General features: G+C 38.1%; 1 protein-coding gene and 1 non-coding gene across 5 annotated transcripts in view; both read left to right on the top strand.

Annotated features, from left to right (window-relative positions):
• Positions 1-22,571, top strand: part of CHRM3 (cholinergic receptor muscarinic 3) — a 523,603-nt gene that overhangs the window by 72,068 nt on the left and 428,964 nt on the right. The gene's annotated exons all lie outside the window — the stretch shown is intronic.
• On the top strand, positions 7,897-8,028 carry LOC129399030 (U11 spliceosomal RNA). The gene has a single exon (XR_008626878.1). It is a non-coding gene; the product is annotated as a U11 spliceosomal RNA (small nuclear RNA).

Here is a 22,571-nt window from a genome sequence, read left to right as displayed (position 1 = left end):
TGCAGAATTTTAAGTCTGTGATTTATTTAAAGTAAATAGGATTTATTTACTCCAAATTGAATTTAGCTTTCTTAAATACCTTCAAATATAGAAGATGTGGTCCTGTATCTCAGGAGCTGAGTAGAAACTCTTGGATCTCTGGAGGTAAGTTAGGTCATACATAGAAAGTTCTATCCTTGTGGGATGTTCGCATATAAGGAAAACAAAAATTTGAAATGACCTAAGTTACTTTATGTCAATTCTAGCTACAGAATAGGTGTAGAGAAAAGCTGAAGCTCATGTCAGAAAGTGAGCTGGAGAGAGCACTTTGGTAGAAAAACTGAAAAGTTAAAATATCTCTCCATGAGAGGAAAAAAAGTTCTAACCAACACAACTAATCAGGTGATTGAGTAAGTAGGAAGTTGATGTGGTATTGATAGTTTTTCTCTGTGATGATCATGCCTTTGTTTGACATTTGTGACATTGTATATGTCTTTTCTTCCCAAAACTATGACATGTATAAGCTAAAACACACATTTTACACTCCCGCTTTCATATGACCACATTGATTAACTTAGATGCAAGTAATATTTTTTTGATTGTATAATTCAAGATCTTCTAAGCTAACAGCACTGTAGCACTGTCCTCCCATTGTTCATCAATTTGCTCGAGCAGGCACCAGTAACGTCTCCATTGTGAGACTTGTTACTGCTTTTGGCATATCGAATATACCACGGGTAGCTTGCCAGGCTCTGCTGTGTGGGCTCGAAACTCTCGGTAGCTTGCCAGGCTCTCGGAACATATTTCTGAGTGGTCTTATTTTTCCTTAAATTGTCATGAAATAAAATGATAGAATTTTTTATTTTATGTGTGCTTCTAGTCAAATTATTATCTGGGCTCATGAAAATCCCACAGAATAAACTGGAGGATGATAGTATCGCGATAAAACAAATGAAGAAAGTGAACCTAAGATTTGAATTAACTTCCCCTAAACATTTGAGTAAGTGCAGAAATGAGAATCAAATAGATGTATGGAGTTCTTTACATGTGCTTTCCTAATCACTTTTAAAAACATAGTTAAAAAAGTGGAATAGTTTTAAAATTATGAAGATGTGTTTTGCTTCTTTAATGATATGAGTAAAGTTATTGAATTCTTTCATTACTTAATTTTTTTCTTCAAAATGGAACATTTTTTTATCCAATAAAAAATGCTTGCCACTAAGAATGTCGTATCTAGGGGCTGGAGCGATAGCACAGCGGGTAGGGCGTTTGCCTTGCACGCGACCGACCTGGGTTCGATTCCCAGCATCCCATATGGTCCCCTGAGCACCGCCAGGGATAATTCCTGAGTGCAGAGCCAGGAGTAACCCCTGTGCAGAGCCAGGTGTGACCCAAAAAGCAAAAATAAATAAATAAATAAATAAATTTAAAAAAAAAAAAGGAATGTCGTATCTAGCTGTTGGCACCCCAATGATGTGTGTAGTTCAGTAGCATTGTAAAACAGTAATATTAATACTTCTAGGAACCCTGGTACTTAAAAAAGTGATTGAACAGAGAAAAATGAGCTCAATCCATAGAGTCTTCAAAAATAGGCTACATGATACCATAACCTCTTTGTCCATTCATCTTTTGTTAGAGATTTGATTCCTTCCATATTCTGACTATTGCATTAAGAGCTGCAATGAACATAGGTAAGCATAAATCTCTTCAAATTAATGTCTTTGTGTATTGGGGTAAATAGCCAGAAGTGGGGCACCTGGGTCGATGGGGAACTCTATTCCTGACTTTTGGGTAATTCTCCGTATTGTTGAGGATAGACTGCATGACATTCCCATAAGTAAAGGATAAACTAGAGTCATGCAGTTCATAGCAGCTTGGATGGAATCGGATGATATTATACAGAGCAAAGTAAGCCAGAGACAAAGGCCGAGTACAGGATGATCTCACTTATCTGTGGTATATATGTAAATAGACCAGGAGTATGGAAAATATCAATCAATAACAATCTGGAATGTTAAAATACAAACCTGATAGTGCTAGGTTTGGGGTGGGAGGGTCAGGTAAGTGGAACAAATAGAACATAGAAGTAGTGGCAAGAAGTAACATAGCATGTGAGTGGTGTTGAGAGATCGCTGTAGCCATTAACTCTCAGTTAACAAATTCATAACTGTCAGTCAACAAGTAATATAGGGTTGGGGGAGGGTCTCAGGCACTTTGGTGGTGAGGGTGTATATCTATATATCTTTGTACATCAGTACTACAAACTTGAACATTATAGTAATCCTATCACTGTCTATAGCACTGTCATCCCATTGTTCATCGATTTCCTCAAGCAGGCACCAGTAACGTCTCGATTGTGAGACTTGTTATTACTGTTTTTGGCATGTCAAATATACCACGGGTTGGCTTGCCAGTCTCTGCCATGCGGGTGTGATACTCTCAGTAGCTTGCCGGGCTCTCCGAGAAGGACAGAGGAATTGAACTCGGGTTGGCCGCGTGCAAGGCAAACCGCCCTACCCACTGCACTATCTCTCCAGTCCAACCCTATCACACAAACAATAATAAAAATATATTAATAAAGTAATAACAAAATAGACTACATATCTTGCAAAATAGTGAATGTTTATACTTTTATAAATTATCTGTGATGAATTGGTTCAAGTGAAGCATGAAGGTGATACAGGTGTTTGAGTTTAATTTTCTCTTTCCAGTCAATGAGGACAGACACTGAGGGGAAAAAAAAATGTTTGGAGTAGACTATTGATGTGACATTGTTTGTATTCTATACATTTTACTTATTTGCACTGGGGGCTGGAGTGATAGCACAGCGGGTACAGCGTTTGCCTTGCACGCCGCCGACCCGGGTTCGATTCCCAGCATCCCATATGGTCTCCCGAGCATTGCCAGGATTAATTCCTGAGTGCATGAGCCAGGAGTAACCCCTGTGCAATGCTGGGTGTGACACAAAAAAACAAACAAACAAAAAATAATACGAGTGCTGGCATTGAATAGCACAGAAGACTTTTGGAGGAGTGTGTTTATGGGCTTGGGGTTCAACACTCTGAGATGCTCAGAGGCTACTTTTGACTGTGTTCAGGGGTCAATCCTGGCTGTGCTTGTTGGACACTATCTGGTGTTTAGAACCCCTGCACATAACACTTTTGATGCCTTGATTTAAATATTGAGTTAAATTGACTTAATGTCAAGCTCTTCTCTTCCTCAGAGGGTTGGATCACTTTTATTTCCTGTATTTCCCCAAAAGTCATCCTTAAAATAGAATTCATCATTTCTTCTCCCAGTTTTCCCTGACCCTCCCAACTTTATTCCAGGAAAAAAAGATGACAGAATGTGATCATTTGTCTCTTCATAGTCTGAGGGTGTTAAAGAGTTCTGAGTGGGAAAACAGATGGAATTATGCTAAAAGCACATGGCCCCTTATAATTTTTTTTCTTTAAAAAGCTCCAGAACTTGTGCTTACTAATGGAATAGACTTTTCTATTTCTCAGAAAGGCTTAAAGAATCATCTTTTGCTCCTTTATCTGACTCACCACTGTTGTCCAAGAACCAGACTATCCATTTGGATCAGTCATTGAGAAATGCTGATTTAATAGATTTTAATGACCTCTCCTGAACTAAGTGATCATAAGTCTTAATTTTTCTGATAAGAAAAATGCATATATGAAATGGTGAGGTTGTTAGGTTTCTAAAGTTTCTGACTCAGTGGAAACTAGAATCTTTAACTCTCTTTACTATGCATGCATTTTTCTGCCACTATATATATGGTAAGTATTTTTTAATAGATAATGATTCTGTGTAATAATTTTCTTCTTTGGAAAATTTAGTTTATTGAAATTAATGTCTGTCACTCTGGTTTTGGAAAAATAAGAGTGATAGTTTTCATTTCTCAATGAATTAAATTTTCTGTTTTGGAAAGTTTTTGAAGTTGCTAAAAAAAGCAGTGAGATCATTATTATTTTTTACTTTAGATTAAAATATTTAAAATGTTTTAGCATTTGACATAATTTTAAAACATTGAAAATTGAATGCCCTTTTTTACTTTACCTTCTATTTTAAATGCCATAATGTTTATATTTTTAGTGTGTAGTGACTGTGTTTTATCATGTACAAAAAACATTCAAAGAATTTAGCATGATCCTGTAATTTTGATGATTCTATTCCTAAGGACTTTAAAGACAGACTGCAAATGATAAAATTGAATCATTTGATAAAATTGAATATAAACGTGGCAATTTCTTAATTCCATTTTTGTAACCAACTTAGGAAAGTTAAGCAAAGGAGAGCATTGCAAACAAGCTGAAGTTTTTCATTAGTAAATTATTGTAGGTAAATAATATCAATTTATTGATATGTTATACTGATGCAATGATTATCTCTACTTTTAATTTATATGAAATGCAATAGAAAGATAAATGTAAATTAGACTAGCAGTTAAAAGTCCTAATTTCTAATCTGTAATTTACATCTATTCAGCTGAGAAATGTGGGTAACTTATTCAAAGTGGTCTCTGAATTTTCTCATTTAAACCTAGTTATGTTAATAACAGGATTGTTAGAAAAGTACATATTGGATGTTTATCATACATTTTATGTTTAATGCAGATGTTAAAATACTCAACACTTTATGTGTTTCTAGCTAAAGCAGATCAGATATTTCCTATTATACCCACTTATTTTTTTCTTTCTCTGTTAGACCCTAGCCCTTTTAAAGGTCTGAATCATCTTACTACCCCAGATTGTGACACATTGAATGTTCTTAATAATTACATGGTCGAAGGGGAATGAACTTTATTTTCATAGGCTTTACTACCATATAAATATATTCAGCTTGAAAAATTACCAGGTCTGTATATGTCCTAGATGCAAACTTTCAATACTTTTCTCACAGTCTCTTGGTGTCTGTCTTCTCTCCAAACCCCCATCTCTTTTCAGGATGCTGCTGAGGATGGTGAGAAGTCTAGATTGGGAGGTGAAACCCTAGGGCTGTGTGACCTTTGCACTAATCTGTGCCACAGACCTTTATCTGTGCTGTACACCAACAGTGAATTGAATAAAGCCCCTTCCTCACCAAATAGCTGTGCAGTTCCTAATCTTTGTATGCCTGTTATTGTGACCAAATCTGAAAACAGAACTTGGTTGGGAAATATCCCGAGATAATATCATCTTCCTAAATGGCTAATTCTTATAAAAGCAAAGGCAAAGAAGTGGGATAATACCCCCAGATGGAGAGGGGAACACCAAGTAATATGTGATTGGAGATCCTGCTCGGGAAGGGAGATGTGTGCTGAAAGTAGACTAGAGACTGAACAGGATGACCACTCAATACCTGATTTGGAACCACAACACCCAAAAGGAAAGAGAGATATCAAATTGGAATGCCCCGCTACAGAGATGGGGTGGGGTGGGGGAATGGGACTGGGGGTGGGTGGGAGGGATATTGGGTTCATGGGTGGTGGAAAATGAACACTGGTGGAGGGATGGGCTCTTAAACATTGCATGAGGGAAAATCAAACACGAAAATGTGCGAATCTGTAACTATACCCTCACTGTGACTCACTAATTAAAAAATAAATTAATTAAAAAAAAGAAGTGGGATAATACCTAGATAGGGAGAAGAAACACAGAAGAAGTAGATGACATAAAGACGGAGGCAGGGAATGGGGAGAGACAGCTGCAAATCATAGAATTCCAAAAGTCATTAGCAGACATTTAACACTAGGAGAAATTCATGTAACATATTGTCTCTCCGAGCTTCCAGGAGGCATCAGCTTCGCCAACATCTTAATTTCCAAGTTTTGTCCTCCAGAGCTATGAGAAAATACATTTCTGTTGCTTGCAGCCACATTGTTTGCAATCATTTGTTAAGGAAGGCCTAGGAAGCTAAGGAACATCCCTTGATTCTGTGATAGGTAAACCTAGTGTGCAGCTCTGTGTTCCCAAGTTACCACCAAGGAGTCCAGGGAAGCAGCTCGGAGGTGTGGATGCATTGGTACCCTCAAGCCTGAATCTGTATTTTGTCCTGTCTTGGACTATACCACAAAGTGACTTCTGGTCCTTTTCCCAGTGAAGCCTTTTAAACCTCCTGTTATGCTTTCCAGGCTTCCTACATTGCTTCCTACATTGCTTCTTCCCAATTCCGTTTGGAGAACAGTCTTAGAACGACATCACTGGCACTGTATTAGTATTAGCTTTTAATAGTATCATTTTCCTCTCTCTTCGCCATCAATGCCATGGAACTAAAAAGTGTCACTGTTTTAATACTTGCTTCAGGCCCTGCTTTGAAAAAGAGAGCAAAGAGAGTAGATGCATGCCATATAGGAATTACAAGTAGGCTTTGCTTTTTGAAATTGAATTCACGTCCCCCAAAACTCCTGAAGTAGGTTTTTCTTCACAAAGAAGAGGTTGAATTTCCAGCCTAGTTTCAAACATATTTATTTAAAAATATTTCCTAGAATTAGATTTAAAAGATGTTAAATCTGATATTTTTCTAATAATTTAAATAGTCCTATTGATTGAGAATAAATGCACTGTTTATATGAGGTGAAATAAATCATTAGTTTTCTTTGAAGGATCTCAAAATAATACAGGAATTTAGGACACTAAGACTTAGCTTAAGATTTCATTGTCAATAATCATTTTTTTTCTATCACAGTGGTGACTGGGGTTCCGCTGAGTTGGGAGAGAGATGAGATATTAAGCATGGGATTAACTGAATAGTAGATGAAATCAGCAAGCCAAAATGGAAAGAGTTAAACCTTTAATCGTTTGCAAAAATGATATGAGCATAATCTAAAATTGGAGAAAGTACCAATTCTATTCTATTTTCCTCTTTATGATAGTGGTGGAGAGAGCAGAGAGGCCAAGGAAAAGTGAAAATGTAGCTTTTATATATTTAATAACATGTCATATGCATGTGCACATTTATGTACAGCTGTATAACATGCACATAAATAATTTTGAAAAACATTGCTTTTGTCTTCCTTTTAGATATGAATTTACTGAGTATAATTAAAGTAGTTGTTAGACATAAGCAGCCTCTCCTAAAAACTGATCTGAAATTACTTTGGATAGTTTAGATAGATGGTATTAATTTTTGAATATCATAAACATATAACTCTGCAACATTACGTATTTGCTTAAAGTAAAACAACTTGCATCAATTTACATCAAGTGAAACATATTAGACAAAGCTTAATAATACACTGTGCTATTTTGGGTCACAGGAAGCCAGTGATATTGTGTACTCAGAGATAAATTATATTTTCACTTTTGTATTTGTTTGGGAGCACCAAAGTACCAGACAAATATATACAATTAAGAGAGAGTTCTATGAAGAACAACAAAACAATTAGGAAAATCAGATGATTCAATTGCTAAGTAAAATTGAATTAAAATTAAATTGACAAATCGTGAATAGTCTGGTTAAGAAGTAATTAAGTTAGAACCAGCAATTCATCTTCTCTTCGTGAAGGCAATATACCAAGTGTGACATAAAATAAACAGGAGATGTTTTAGTAAAATACAAATTTTAAGTATTAATAAGTTATGTTAATATAGGCAATGTTAAACCATATATAAATCATCACATTAAAGCAAATTAGCTTAGTTAGCTCATACACCTATTCCTTCCTCCCTCCTTCCTTTTCTTTCTCACTCCCTGCCTCCCTCTCTTCCTTATTCCTTCTCTTCTACCTTCCATCCTGTCTCCTTTTTTGTGGCAAGAGCGTGCAACTCCTTTAGTAAATTTTAAATTTATATCTGAAATCTTAAACAGACAAGCTCCTGGAAATAGAGAGTATTGGTTACCAGGGACCAAGGGGAAGCGAAAAAGGAAGACATTGGATAAAAGATACAGTTAGAACTGTATCCACTGGAGAAGCCACTTTTAAAAAGTGTGTCCTAAAGGGGCTTCTGTCCTGTGTGGCAAATGCAGGGGCAGCTTGCTTGCTCTGTGCAGAATCAACATCAAGAGCTTTCAAAAGCATAATGTTTGGCATTAGGGCAGCCGGTGATCATTGGTCCTGGCACCTCCAGGTGGGGGGAAGTATGTCCATATAATTTTTAAATAATATGCTCAGTATTTTTTTCTCACCTATAGATACCTTCTGTTTTTAATTTTTAAGGAGAATTACCTCTAAATTTAGGACAGTCAGTCCCCACCTTAAATAAAAAGGATCAATGCCTTACTGACCAATAAGAATGCCTGGAAACACTGGGAAAAAATAAATAATAAGTAAATTAAAAATAAAAAATAAAATAAGATAAATTTCAAGGCAATGGGGAATAGGAAATACTACTCAGAGGACAAAATAGTGATTTCAGTAAAAGCACTATAAGTGTCATATCCATCAAACATCCAGGGAAGATCATTTTAGCTTTTAAAACTGTTTTTAAAAAGCTAAACAGTGGTGCTGGTACAGCATCATGACAGACTGTTGTAAATCCACTTGATAATGAACTATAGCACTGTAGTACTGTTGGCCCATTTTTCATCAATTAACTTGAGTGGGCACCAGTACTGTCGCTATTGTGAGATTTGTTGTTACTGTTTTTGGCATATCGAATTCGCTATGGTAGCTTGCCAGGCTCTGCTGTGCGGGCAAGATACTCTTGGTAGCTTGCTGGGCTCTCCGAGAGGGACAGAGGAATCCAACCCAGGTTGGCCGTGTGCAAGGCAAACGCCCTACCCGCTGGGCTATCATTCCTATTCTAGTTAAAACAAGGAGAACAATACATCAGTGATCCTTACGTTAAACTCCTGACTCAGGAGCTGGAGTGATAGCAAAGCGGGTAGGGCATTTACCTTGCTCTCGGCCGACCCAGGTTCAATTCTCAGCATCCCATATGGTCCCTTGAGCACCTCCAGGCCTAATTCCTGAGTGCAGAGCCAGGAGTGACCCCTGTACATTGCCAGCTGTGACCCAAAAGGCAAAAAAAAAAAAAAATTCCTGACTCAACTTCAGTAACCTGAGTAAGTTATTTAATCTACAGTGATTCATTTTCCAACTCTAAAATCTAAGCGCAGCTAGCAATGATCCTATAAAATCATGATCATTGAAATGGTCAATACATGAAAAGCTCTTGGATTATATGCCTCGGGAATTGCAACGTAGAGTTAAAGTTTAGGAAATGGAAAGGGATTGTTGTTGGCATCCTAACCATTAGAACAATCTAGATAAACTACAGAAACTGAGTTTCAAATGTCCTAAACTGTCTCCATGACCCAAGGAATCTTTAATAAACCTAAATAAACGAAAATCCAGAGTGGAATAAAAAAAAAATAATAATAGAATACCCCAGTGTCTCTCATCCTGAGAGAATCAATAAATGAAATGAGGGCCTAAGGAGGAGTCACTAAATTTTAATGCACTTTAAGTATTTGCCTGAGAACTTATTTGACAATTTAGAATCCTGAGGAATGTTAGCTATCTAGTGAGTCAATATTCACCCAACAACCATTTCCTAAAGGTCTTCAATAATTTTTTATTATTTTTGCAAGCACAAAGCTTGAGGGCATGGCTGGCAACCGTACTGAAATGTGAGAAGGCTGAGCACATGTAGAATTGGAGGCCTTCACTGGGCACAAAGCAATGGAGGAAAAGGATAGCTGAGAGAGACCTTTTGGAAGCACTCCAGAATTTACCAAGTGCCAGGAGTGACTGTGGATGGCTCTGAAGGGAGCAGGAAGTGCTGAAACCTTTCTCTTAAGGCTCTGCAGGCCTTAATTGTGTGTACTTGCAAATGCTGTGGGAAGGTGGAGCAGAATGAAAAGAGAGCTCCAAAAGTGTAGAAAACCGGAAAGGGGAAGGAAAGAGAATTTCTCCAGTAAAACAAATAGCTAGCTGTAAAGTTAACAAATCAGAGAATTGTCCTACACCAGGAAGAAGCCAGATACTTGTCTGTCTTGGTTTGTTTGGGTTTGGGCTCCACACTTCTCCTTTCAGTCGTTACTCCTGGCTCTGCAAATTCCTTAGTGGGCTCAGCTCGGGAGACCATATGTGATTCGAGAGATCGAACCGGGGTCAGCAGCATACAAGGCCTCCTAGTACCTACATACTATTGCTCCAGTTCAGGTACTTGTCTAAAACAACATTAAATACTTAGAGCATTGGTGGTGTTAAGTTTGCAAAGCCTGTTGAAAGGAAAGTTCTGATTACTTCATCAGTAGCACTATAGCACTGCCATCCCATTGTTCATCGATTTGCTCGAGCAGACACCAGTAACGTCTCCATTGTGAGACTTGTTGTTACTGTTTTTAGCATATCAAATATGCCACGAAGAGCTTGCCAGGTTCTGCCGTGTAAGCTGGATACTCTTGGTAGCTTGCCGGGCTCTTTCAGAGGAACGAAGGAATTGAAACCGGGTCCACCTCGTGCAAGGCAAACGCCCTACCTGCTGTGCTGTCACTCCAGCCCAGCTTTATCAGTAATAAACTACATTAGGGATGTCAGAAGCCCCAAGTTCAAGTTCAGGTTTAAAGAGCTGGAGGTTATTCTCTAATAGCCCCAATATGAGATGCCTGGCAGAAGAAGGACTGTTCATTCCTATAAAAATGTTTTTCCCTTGGTGCTGGAGATAGTTCAGCAGGTACAGTGCTTCTCTTGTAGAGGGAAGACCCAGGTTCAATTTCTGGCACCCCACATGGTTGTCAGATCCCACCAGCAGTGATACTGCAGTATAGAACCTGAATGAAGCCCTCAACACTGTTGGATAAGTCCCCAACACAAAAGAAATAAAAAAGGCAAACTGTAATCTTCGCTTAGAGTCCCTTCAGTCCTAACTGTTCTTTACACATACTATGTAGTATAAATTAAATGATGAGAAGGCAAAAGAAATAAGAAAAGGTGACTTGTAATAATAATAATAATAAAAGCAGTTGACACAGGTAATAAGCACAAGCCTGGATGCAGTCTACAGCATTGTTAGGTAAGGGGTTGAAAAATTCCTATATTATCAAGCATGGCAAAAGACTAGTAAAAAATGTATGTTTTATGAATCATTATGTGGAATTTCAGCAGAACACTTTAGACTATATGAAACACAAACAAAAATGCTGAACTTAGAATATATAGTCTATAAACCAGTAATGGTTTGGTTTTCCATAGCAGATAGATAAAGCATAAGAAAGAATCAGGGAATTTTAATTAATCCCTGTACTCAGGGATCACTTCTGGTGGACTGGGGGACCACACGTAGTGCCGGAGATCAAACCTGCCTTGCCTTCTGTGCTTTCTCTCGAGCTCCATGAAAACACTTTTTTTGAAGTGCTGAAATGTTTTTAATCATTCTACCAAAAACACCTTTAAAACATTCCAGGCAACTAAAGCTAAGATGATTTGTCAACAGCCAGTTTTACCTTTAAATAAATAAAGATGAAGGGTAAGGATTTCAGATTGAAGCTCAGTTCTGTAGAAGAGAATGAAGAAAAACAAGGCAATATGTAGATAAAAGTTGAAAACTGTTCTTTTGAATTTATATGCATATTTCCATATATATGCACATATATATTTGTACATGTATACTTATCATGGAAATAATTATTCAGGGCACCTATATGTATGTATATGTCATATGTGTAATTGTTACAGTGAGAGTTATAGGACATGAGAAGCATCTCTTATTAACATAAATGTATAAAGGTAATGGTAAGAAATATAACTTATTGAGTGCCTTTTGTGTGCCAGGCTCTACACTTTACACATTTAACTCAGATTTATGTTCTTCTTTTATAGAACAATGAGTGGAAACTCAGTTAAGTAAAGTAACTACCCAACTCTGTACAGCCACTAAGTTGAAAAGCAAAAATTTGAATCTGACAGTAATTAAGACATACTTGAGGGTCAGTGTTGAGAGAGAACTTTTTTTGATAAAAAAATTCTTTGCTACTTAGTAAGAATTTTTCTAATTTAAAAGTCCTTTTTAAAAATTAATAAGAACTTTGTTCATTTCACTGCATTAAATTGATGGAGTATTCACCACATAAATGATTAGGAATAAAAACCATTTAAAAATTCTTTGTGACTCATCATAATGCTTTGGTGTTAATATTTTCATTTGCACACATATTCATGAATTGTCAGTTACAAAGGTGTTGGTTACATTGAGAGTAAAGTTTGATCAAAATGAGACAAATACAGGAAAAAATAGGCCAATTTATAGTAACATATAAAGTAGGAGGTATATAAAGTATAAAGTTGAGAAAATTCTTAATTCAGGAGAATTAAGATGGGCTAAATCTCTAAGATAAGTAATGATTCATTTCTAAATGTGAAAGAAAAAAATGTGCTGCTGTGAACTGGTGAAATGAGATCATTTGGGGAAAGAATGATCTGGAAAGATAGATTGGCACCATGTGGTGACGTGAAGGGTGTGATAGGTGTCTCTGATAGGGTGTGACAAAGTGTAACTTACGCAGCAGTGTCTTGGGAACAGAAATCTGTTGATTTCTTTTTTTTCAATATGTGAAAGTCCTCTTGGCCAGTGTAAGGTCACAGCGAGACTCATTTTCTTTACTTTCTCACTCTCCCACCCTACCCCATGTTCTTCTCCGTTTCCTTTCCCTCTCCTCTTTTTTTCTCACATTTTGCCCCAGCCCAGGCCTGGCAGTAACAGCTTAGTGACACCCTCCTGATTCCCTGGGCTGCTCTGCTTACTCACAGTCCAAGTATTCTGCCACACTACTGTTGAACACATCATTTCTCTTTTTTAACGTGTCTTTTTAAAAATAAAACCTCTGTTTATACGGGCATGCAGCTGTGAGGGGAAACATGCTAACTCCCTCGGGGAGGAAAATATATATCGGAATCAAAGCCAGAAGAGTTTTCTGTCTGCTCCACCAAGTATCAGATCTCCTTCCAAGAGTACAACTTAAGCTAATTCCTTTTGTTTGCAAATCAGGATAGCATTCCTTCACCTCCAATAGCCTTTCATTCCCACTCTCTCCTCCACCCTCCAGCCACTGTCTAAGTAGAAACGAGATGCTCTTTCCTCTTTGATCCTGTTAATGTATGATTTCCACATGTCACTGTCACTGTCATCCCGTTGCTCATTAATTTGTTTGAGCGGGCACCAGTAACGTCTCTCATTGAGAGACTTAGTTACTGTTTTTGGCATATCCAATATGCATGGTAGCTTGCCAGGCTCTGCTGCATGGGCTCAATACTCTCGGTAGCTTGCCAGGCTCTCCGAGAGGGGCAGGGGAATCGAACTCAGGTCATCCATGTGAAAGGTGAATGCCCAACTGCTGTGCTAACGCTCCAGCCCCGCCCTCCAGCAACCTGGCTAATAGCTGCTCTCTGCTTCTCTGAAAACCCACATTTCTGCTCCTACACATCCCTGAACTAGGCACATTCTCTCACCACACTGATGTGTCATTGACTGTGTACTCTGCTGAGCTAAATTTGGTTTCCTATCCTATCTGTCGTGGTCATTATTGATAGTCAGTATCTGATTGTGTACTGGAATTTAGCGAACTCTCAATAATTAATTGTCAAATGAGTGAAGGAAATAATGTAATGCATAAAGTGATAGAGGGAACTTTTCATTCTTGTTTAATTAGTGTGGGCCTCAGGGGACCTCTGTGCCACTTCATACTGGGCCATTTGGGTTGGCTGGTTTGATTAGCCTGGCCTGGCCATGTGATGCTTCTTGGACCCAGCAGTGCTGGAGGGCTGCATCTGGCAATGATGGGGGTCCAAGCAGTGCCGAGGATCGAAGTCACAGCCATGAACATGCAAGACATGAGTTCCAGCCCTTTGGACTATCTTACCAGCCTCCATTGTTGTTGTTGTTGTTTTTATAAAACTAATCAGAAGCTCTGGACGCCTTTAATATTTTTGCATCCTCAAATTCCCAAAGGCCAATAATTATATATGTGATTATTTATAATCATTTTAAAAAGATGTTTTTCAAAGATGCTCTTTGAGTTAAATGTATCTGTAAGGTTTCTCTTTTGTTTGGGTCAATTGACTCTGCTTTTATTTATTTTTGGTTGTTTGTTTTGGGCCACATCCTGCAACATTCAGGGCTTACTCATGGCTCCGCACTCTGGGATCACTCCTGGTGGTGTTCAGGTGATCATATATGGTGCCGGTATCAAATCCCGCAGTGTCTTACTTGCTACACTGTCCCTCCGGCCCCTTGGATGAATTGAGAGTGAATTTGAATGGAATTAAAGGGACTACTTTGAAGACCTAACAATAGTGCAGCATACCTAAAAGACCTTTGAAAGAGTGAAAAAAAACCAGCTTCATAATAAGTCAGTATCACGTTTTGCAACAGCTACATGCTGTTTTCCATTTTCTATGTTCTAATTGTTCTAACTTTCATTGTCCTGAAATAAAGAGGAGACTTAAGAATAAAAAAAGCTCTTCTTCAGAACCTGTTAAGTTCTCAGTGTCATTATTGTAATTCCAAAAAGTGCTTCCATAACTTGTGTAAGATGAACTAGTCATACTTTGCATGGGTTCCCAGCTTTGACTCTTCATATCCTGTGCACCATCCAGAGAGAGGCCCTTCATTGCTGGACTTGCTGTCAGATCAAGCCCAACTAGTCTAAGATAGTTACCTTCAAAATGATAGATTCAGGAAGCACGAAGTTGGCTTTTGAGGAGCAAATGGGAATTGTTTGCCGTTCTTTTGCAAAGCTTCTTCAACTGTGAAATCGTTTTTGACAAGATGCTTTGTCACATGCTTGACATCTTTTTTCTTTTTTTAATGAGGGAGTGACTGCAAGATAATTTAATCTGAAATGCTGCCACCTACGTAGCTAGAGATTAATTGGATACTGTCTGAAAAATTATTTGAGCACCTCAGAGACAGAGTCTATATAAACAATCGATGGTATGAATAAAGTAGAGGGAAATTATGCCCCTTTATGACCTGTCTATTTACCGAAGTGTTGGGACATCCATTGCCCATACTCTTTGTCAGGCCTTCTATTGGCTAAAAAGATAATATGAGATCACAGAAAATGTGAATTTTCCACAAGCAGGATATTATTTAGCTATTTAGTTAGCTTATAATAGCTAATTCTCTCAGCTGCATTGATTTTGTTATTAGACACTAATGTACAAGGTTATGGGCTGGAGTGATAGCAGAGCGGTAGGGTGTTTGCCTTGCACGTTACCGACCCAGGTTCGATTCCTCCGCCCCTCTCAGAGAGCCTAGCAAGCTACTGAGAGTATCGTGCCCGCATGGCAGAGCCTGGGAAGCTACCCATGGCGTATTCCATATGCCAAAAACAGTAACAAAAGTCTCAAAATGAAGACATTACTGGTGCCCGCTCGAGCAAATCGATGAGCAACAGAATGACAGTGACAGTGACAGTGAAGTTTCCAAGCATATAGCAATGCCATTTCTAATCACATTACCCAGTGACCGCCTTCCTCTACCTCAATTTCCCTCCCATTCCCTCCCTGACTCCTTGACTTTTTAAAGCTTGATTATTTTAGTTTGGGTACCCTGCTTTCAGCAGTTTTGGGTCTAGTGGTTTATCTAAATACATGTATGTCACCTGTATATGACAGAGATACCCAACGCCCCTGGTCCTGGCCTCTGTTACTTCCAGGTTTTTTCTCTTACTGTTTTCCCCCTCTTTCCTTTCTTGGCATTTGTGTTTCTATAATATATCAAATGGACTGGAGTGATAGAACAGTGGGTAGGTCATTTGCCCTGCTTGAGGCCGACCTGGGTTTGATTTCTCTGTTCCTCTCAGAGAGCCCAGCAAGCTACCAAGAGTACCCTGCCCACACGGCAAAGCCTGGCAAGCTACCTGTGGCATATTCGATATGCCAAAAACAGTAACAACAAATCTCACAATGGAGATGTTACTGGTGCCCTCTTGAGCAAATCTATGAACAACGGAATGACAGTGCTACAGTGCTATAATATATCAAATGCATCCAATGCGTACGTGCATTTGATACCCACCATTCCCTAGAATGACTAATATACCATATATTAATGAAAATGTCTGGTATTTTTCCTTGTCTTTTTGATATACTTCTTAAACATAAGACCCCCCCAGTTCCATCCAAAATGCAGCAAATTGTATTATATCATCATTTCTTGTGGCTATTTAATATTTTTGTGTATCTATATCACACTTCATTATCTAATTTCCTGTCATTGGATACCCAGATTGTTTTGGATGCTTACCTTCCTTCCTCCCTCCCTTCCTTCCTCCCTCCCTCCCTCCCTCCCTTCCTTCCTTCCTTCCTTCCTTCCTTCCTTCTTTCCTTCCTTCCTTCCTTCCTTCCTTCCTTCCTTCCTTCCTTCCTTCCTTCCTTCCTTCCTTCCTTCCTTCCTTCCACCAGCAATTTAACACTGCTGGACTTGGGTAAACAACATACTGTCATTAATTAGACAAATTATAGTATGGAACCTTCTCAATATCTACAAAATGCCTTTATTTTAAAATGTTTCTAGATATGATTCTAACATATAGAACATGGCAGATAACCAGATTTGTGTTAGGGCCAAGTGTTGTGTTGATATTAACTTCCTGCACTGACTAATCAGGGACATAGGAAAATAATATTTTTCTTAAGTTTCTGTATTGTGATAAACAAAGATTGGACCTAAAGGGAATCTTAGGACAAAATCTTATGTGAAATACATTATTTTTTAAAAAAGAAAGCACTGTAAGTGAACTCCAAGTCATACATTTTAGTGAATTGATAAATTTTCCCTCTCTATTTTTGCTGGGGAGAGAAGGTAGTACATATCTCTGTTATTGCAATCTTGAAATTAAATTGAGTTTTGCTAAACATTTTCACATTTGCTTTGACCTTCTGCTTTATCAGAGAGAGCACTGTTAGCATTTTCGAACATCCTGAAGTTATTTATTGTTGTCTATTGAATTTATATATATTTTTTCCTAGCTATAAAAATGCGATGCATTAGTTCATTTATGTTAAAATGCCTGAGCTCTCAAACACATCCATTAATGGTTGTGTCACCTGGGGGCAGGGTGGGGACAGAAATTTGCTTTTAAATAGGGGAAACTTGTCTTTCTATTGTCAGACAATATGCCGCCACCTGTTTCTTTTCTCAAAACTTGCTGTAGTCTTGTTCTTTTTTCTCTCATTTATGATAAGAGATGTGGGAATGGAAAATTTTTATCCATTAATAAAAATATAAAATATAACTCAGTGATAAATTGCAAATGACACTTGACCTCTGTTGTTGGGAAACAAGAAAGGGCAGTGGCCCATGGAGGACTTTGGCTATACCCAGGCAGAGCCCAGTTCTCCATGTCAATTCCAGGGACTGGACACAGTGTGGGCAGTTATTTATTTTTCTTTTTTTGGATCACATTCAGCGATGCACAGGGGTTACTCCTGGCTCTGCACTCAGGAATTACCCCTGGCGGTGCTCAGGGAACCATATGGGATGCTGGGAATCGAACCTGGGTCGGCCGAGTGCAAGGCAAACGCCCTACCTGCTGTGCTATTGCTCCAGCCCAGTGTGGGCAGTTATTTGAAGAGAGATTCATGCAGAGAACAGATTCTCATTTTAAAATCAGATTTTGGCTTTTCTTTTTCTTTTTTCTGCTGTGCCTCAGATGGAAGCCTTTTGGGGTTTGCAGTCCAGATTTTGGACTGGTCGTCTTGGCCCAGGGCAGTTACATCTGCACACAGCCACTCTGTTTCTTGTGGGTTCTCAATCCAACCACTGTTGAGCTGCCATGCTCTGATAGAATACCCCAAGAACTCCTCTATTACTGGGACCTCAGCCCTGGGCATTAAGTTTGATGAGTAGTCATCGCAGGGGACAATAAGATGGCTTCTATAAATCCTTGGTTTCTGGAACCATTCTTGCATGATGTGAGTCCATGACGGCGCTATGCTGGGTGATTTTGGAGACTCCAGTGACCTGCAATATTGAAAGCAAATTTCAGCAGATAGCAGTTTATGAGGAGTTGCTCGAGGATGGACACAGCTATGGTCATAGTTATTCACACGTAACTGACTAGGACCATTTACAGCAGCCACCCCGAGATGCGCCCTGTGAAACACCACGAATATTGGATGCTGTGCTATGCTAGACTATGCTATGCCAATGGAGACAGCTTTCTAGGCTCTGTGGTCATTCTTAAAGCCCCTTCACTGATCATTGACTATGTTGTATCCTTGGTTCAGCCCCTACCAAGAGAAGTTCTGGAGAACTAGTCAGTGCTGAGCTTGGTTGGTCTGAGGCTCGAGAGCTAGTGGAACACTGTTTAGATGTAGACCATGTGTACAACTGGTTTCACATCATCTCTGCAACTTGGGAAAAGTCTTGAAATAGAAGGATCACTCTCTAAAAAAAAAAAACTAGCAGGCTATTGTTACATTATTAATGACTTTGAATACAATTTAGATGTATTATCCAGAAATTAAGTTCTGTAGCATTCTTTTCACTTTAAATGTGGCTAATTCTGAGCAATACTTTTGAGATTTATGTACACGTAATTTAAAACAAAAATAAAAAATAATAGTACTCTTGAGTTTGAAATATTCCCTCACATCTGAAGGCATAATTCCCCTACTTAAATTCTTGTCCTCACATGCTCTCCAGTAAAGAGTCACCAGCTGGGTCCACGTTATCACTGAGCTTTTCCTTAATTTCACCTAGAATTTGATTTCAATAATATTAAATGGGAATTTTCTTCTGCAGCTAACATTGCAGTAAATAGACACCCTTCCAATTATTAGTGCTAATGTTATAGTCAAGTTCCTCAGTGTTGTTAAGCAAGGTCTTTTTAAAAATATTGTCATAATCCTCTCTCAGTTATTGTTACTTTTCTGTGTCCAGTAAGCAAATACCTTGCGTTACCAACATTAACTTACTCTGGAACTATTGCAGTAACTTTATTTTGTTCATTCATGGACAGAGATTTATTGTATTCTGATTGTCAGATGCTGAGTAAAATGGAACGAAAGCTGAATAAGCTACATTCCCTGACCCTAATACTAATTCTCACTTAGCTCTTTCTTTTTTTTTTTTAAATACTCCCTGTGCAGATACTGGGTTTATCTTTTTTCAGCTTCTGTTTTGACAGTGGCTCGTCATCCAGCAATCTATCAATCACTCAGCCACTAGTGGTTCTAAACTAATGAGCTTCAGTGTTGCTGGCTGTTGGTTTCCTATACCCTGTGCTTCTGTCTTCATTTCTCACAGTTTTCCTTATGTACAACAGTTGTGGATCTGAGCTTCCAATCTTAGCTTCCATAAACCCCATTTCAGTCCCCAACTGTTCCTTACCCCCTGCATATACCTGGACACAAATAATGGCAATTGCCTTGTTTTCATTTTCTCTCTATGCTAACTTGATCTACAAGATTCAGAAGATAGAGAAAGAGTATGTACAGGGGGCTAAGTTTCTTGCCATGTAGGCCGTTGACACTAGTTTGATCCCATCACCATACATGATCCGCCGAGAGTGACGCCTGTAAGCACAGAGCCAGGAGTAAGCTCTGATCACCACGAGGTACAGCCCCCAAACCATGAGTAAGTAAATTAATTAAATTAAATTAAAAGAACATGATTTAGAACCAGAGTTCCTTGCAAACTTTTACTGTAACGGACCAGGCAGTGACGATTTTAGGACTTAGTGTCTAATGGTTTCCTTTAAAACTACTCATCTCTGTAGTTGTGAGTGTGAAGCCCGCCAGAGGCTGGTATATAGAGGAAATAGAGGGTTTCTCTAGGATTTTATTTACAAGGCATATAGCCCACAGAATTTTATTTACAAGGCGTAAAGCACACAGGTTATAGTTCAATGACTCTAGATTTAGAATGATCTCTTTGTCTGCTTTCCTGAACTTCCTATATCTAATGAGTTCTCATTATTACTGAAAAAAGAGAATATTTCTTTGTTATCTGTATTATTCACCTCTATTGCTATCTACTGGAATAAGGTGGTTAGACCTTAACAAGGTAGAAAATTCCTGGGGGAGAGAGGCAAATGCAATTCTTCTTTATATCTCCCTTTGTATTATTGAATAAAGGATCAAAAACTGGATCAAAAGCTACTTTACATGGTAAAAGTCCCAGATTTGATCCTTTATTCCAAGAGCATTGCCCAAAGTGACCCCCAGGAAGTAGCCCTAGAATGACCCAAGCATGGCCTCCCAAAGAAATAAAAACATGAAAAACAATTTGTTCTATGTAACTGGGATTAATGGGTTTGACATGCATTACAATTCCTAATTCTAGATAAAACTTTTTGAGAGAAGCCAATTCAGGAAATTGCAAATTTTTGTTCTTTAAAACAACAGTTTTTGGCTGTTACTCCTTTCAAATATAAAAGCCAATAATTTAAAAAAAATTGAAGCCACCCACTAGTTTTTTTTGTAGTCCGTGAACTCAAGTAGATGTAATTAAAAGATCTTTGTCTAAAATGCTAAAATGCTGACTCCATGGTCTTCCTGCTGCTCATTAGTCCAACACGCATGTGAGAAGACAAATGAGAGTTTCCTTTGAGACTCCAATTTTATGATCTTCAGGAACTGTGAAAGTACTGAGAGCTCACCATTACAAATCTCTTGTTTTTAGGTGAAGAAACAGGTTCCCCAAAGTAAGAGGCCTTGGGGATGTGGCTCAGTGGTAACTGTCTGTATTGCATGAATAAGACCAAGAGTTCAATGGTCCTAGGCATGCGCCATCCCCCACATCAACATATTATCACTACCACTGCCCTGACCACTGACTGACAACATTGCAACACAGAGGCTGAGTACCCTGACTGGCTATCTCCAGTCGTGACCCCTGGACATCACGACATCAACAGTAAAAACTATGGGAAGGGAAAGAGGAGGGAAAACCTTATGGTGCTGGAGCGACAGTTACAGAGTGCAAGGTACTTGCCACACATGTGATCAACTAGGGTTTGATGGCTTCACATATGGTGCTCTGAGTCCCACTAGGATTGATCCTTGAGCACTGTCAGGTGTGTTCCCTTCTGCCTTTACCCCCACCCCCACCCCACTTGCCCTACAAAGTGTGCGAATTCAAGACAGCAGCTGAACTAAACTTGAACTCAAAATTGTCGTTTTGTGTTTGGGGTTTTGGTAAGCAAAATAGTTTGCATGTAGAAATAAAATACTCTTAAGAGTTGTGTTTACTTTAATAAAAAGTTAGACACATATAGGAAAAATTCGTTGCTGAGATATTAGTGGTAACATAATCAAGATTATGCAATTTGATCACAAAATTTCTAGATGATCCACCGGGGAGATCCCCACTTAATATCTGAACTGTGTTTTTGTTGCTGAACTAAACACAATAGGCTTTCCTTGACAGTTGTCACTATATTCACAAACTATCAAATGAGTTTTTAAAAACTCGTATTCATCTTGAACTAAAAATATCTCTTCTAAATTAATCTCTGTGGGAAGTGGCTCTTATCTCATATTTTTAAGATGGAAGTTTATTTTTATGTAAAGTCCTTGAAAATGTTATTTAAAGTATTCACTGTACCCTGTATCTTCCCAAACACACAGTAGGGATTTCAAAAGTAGTACAGTAAATAAAAATAGGAAGGTCCTATTTAGTTAATAATTTCTTGCTGAGTAGAAAATTAAATTCCCTAGCTTACAAAATGGCTTAATTCTAATACGTATAAAGAAAAATAGGAATTCTGATCAAAGATATTATTTATGCTTGGTTAAAGTTGAATAATCTGGGCACTGCTGCTTAATGGTGTCCAATATATTATTATATGCAAGCTGTACACTAATGATAAGAAATAGTTCAGTTGGGCTTAAAATACAATGTTTTCAATATGGAGTTAGCATTATATTGATGTTTCATATATACATATACTTGAATATAACACATACTTACCTACTTCATATATGACACCTAAATAAGTTACCAATATTTGTAAAGTTCAGATTTCACTCTATGATATTATCCATAGGTAAATTTTTTCTTCAGAGTAAATAAATATACTAGTTTAGTCCAAGTTTTTCTTGGTTCCTTATTTATTCAGTCATTTGTATAAAATGACTATCTACGAAAGCGTTTAGTATTTGTATTAAAAAATTCCTTTACTGGTTTCATTGTTCCAATTTCTGTGTTGTCTGATCTATGACAACTCCTTCTTTTATGTCACAGCTATTTTTCTAAAAGAAAAAAAGCCTCTTAATGTCTCTGCTTGTGGTTATTCAAAATTCATATGTTAGGTGCAATACTCATCAATTATTCAACTGTTTCATATATTGTATTTACAAGAAGGAAGATATCAGTGTCATTAAAATTAAACTTCTTTGAACCCGTGTTGATATTTGGACTTCCTTCACAGTAAACTGTTCAACATAAGCCAAGACCAATAGAGAATCCCAAGAAATAGGCAAGCAGGTGAACTTCTTACCCCTTTTTCTTTTTCTTGCTGACTTTTTGTTTAGCCTGTAGCCTTTCCTGCCATATCCTCTGATGGAAAGATTCTACTCTTCTCTGTATGCCTTTATCTCCATCACTCTCCAAAATACTTTTATTTAGAATGTATTACCTGTTCTAGGATGAGATTTAAGCTCTCTGGTCACTTTGGGGATGGGAACTATGTGTTAGATAAATAATAGGTAGACC

Source organism: Sorex araneus, chromosome 9 (genome assembly GCF_027595985.1).
Source record: "Sorex araneus isolate mSorAra2 chromosome 9, mSorAra2.pri, whole genome shotgun sequence".
NCBI classification, from domain to species: Eukaryota; Metazoa; Chordata; class Mammalia; order Eulipotyphla; family Soricidae; genus Sorex; species Sorex araneus.
The sequence above is the reverse complement of the archived record's forward strand: the minus strand, read 5'-3'. Positions and strand labels throughout refer to the sequence as shown.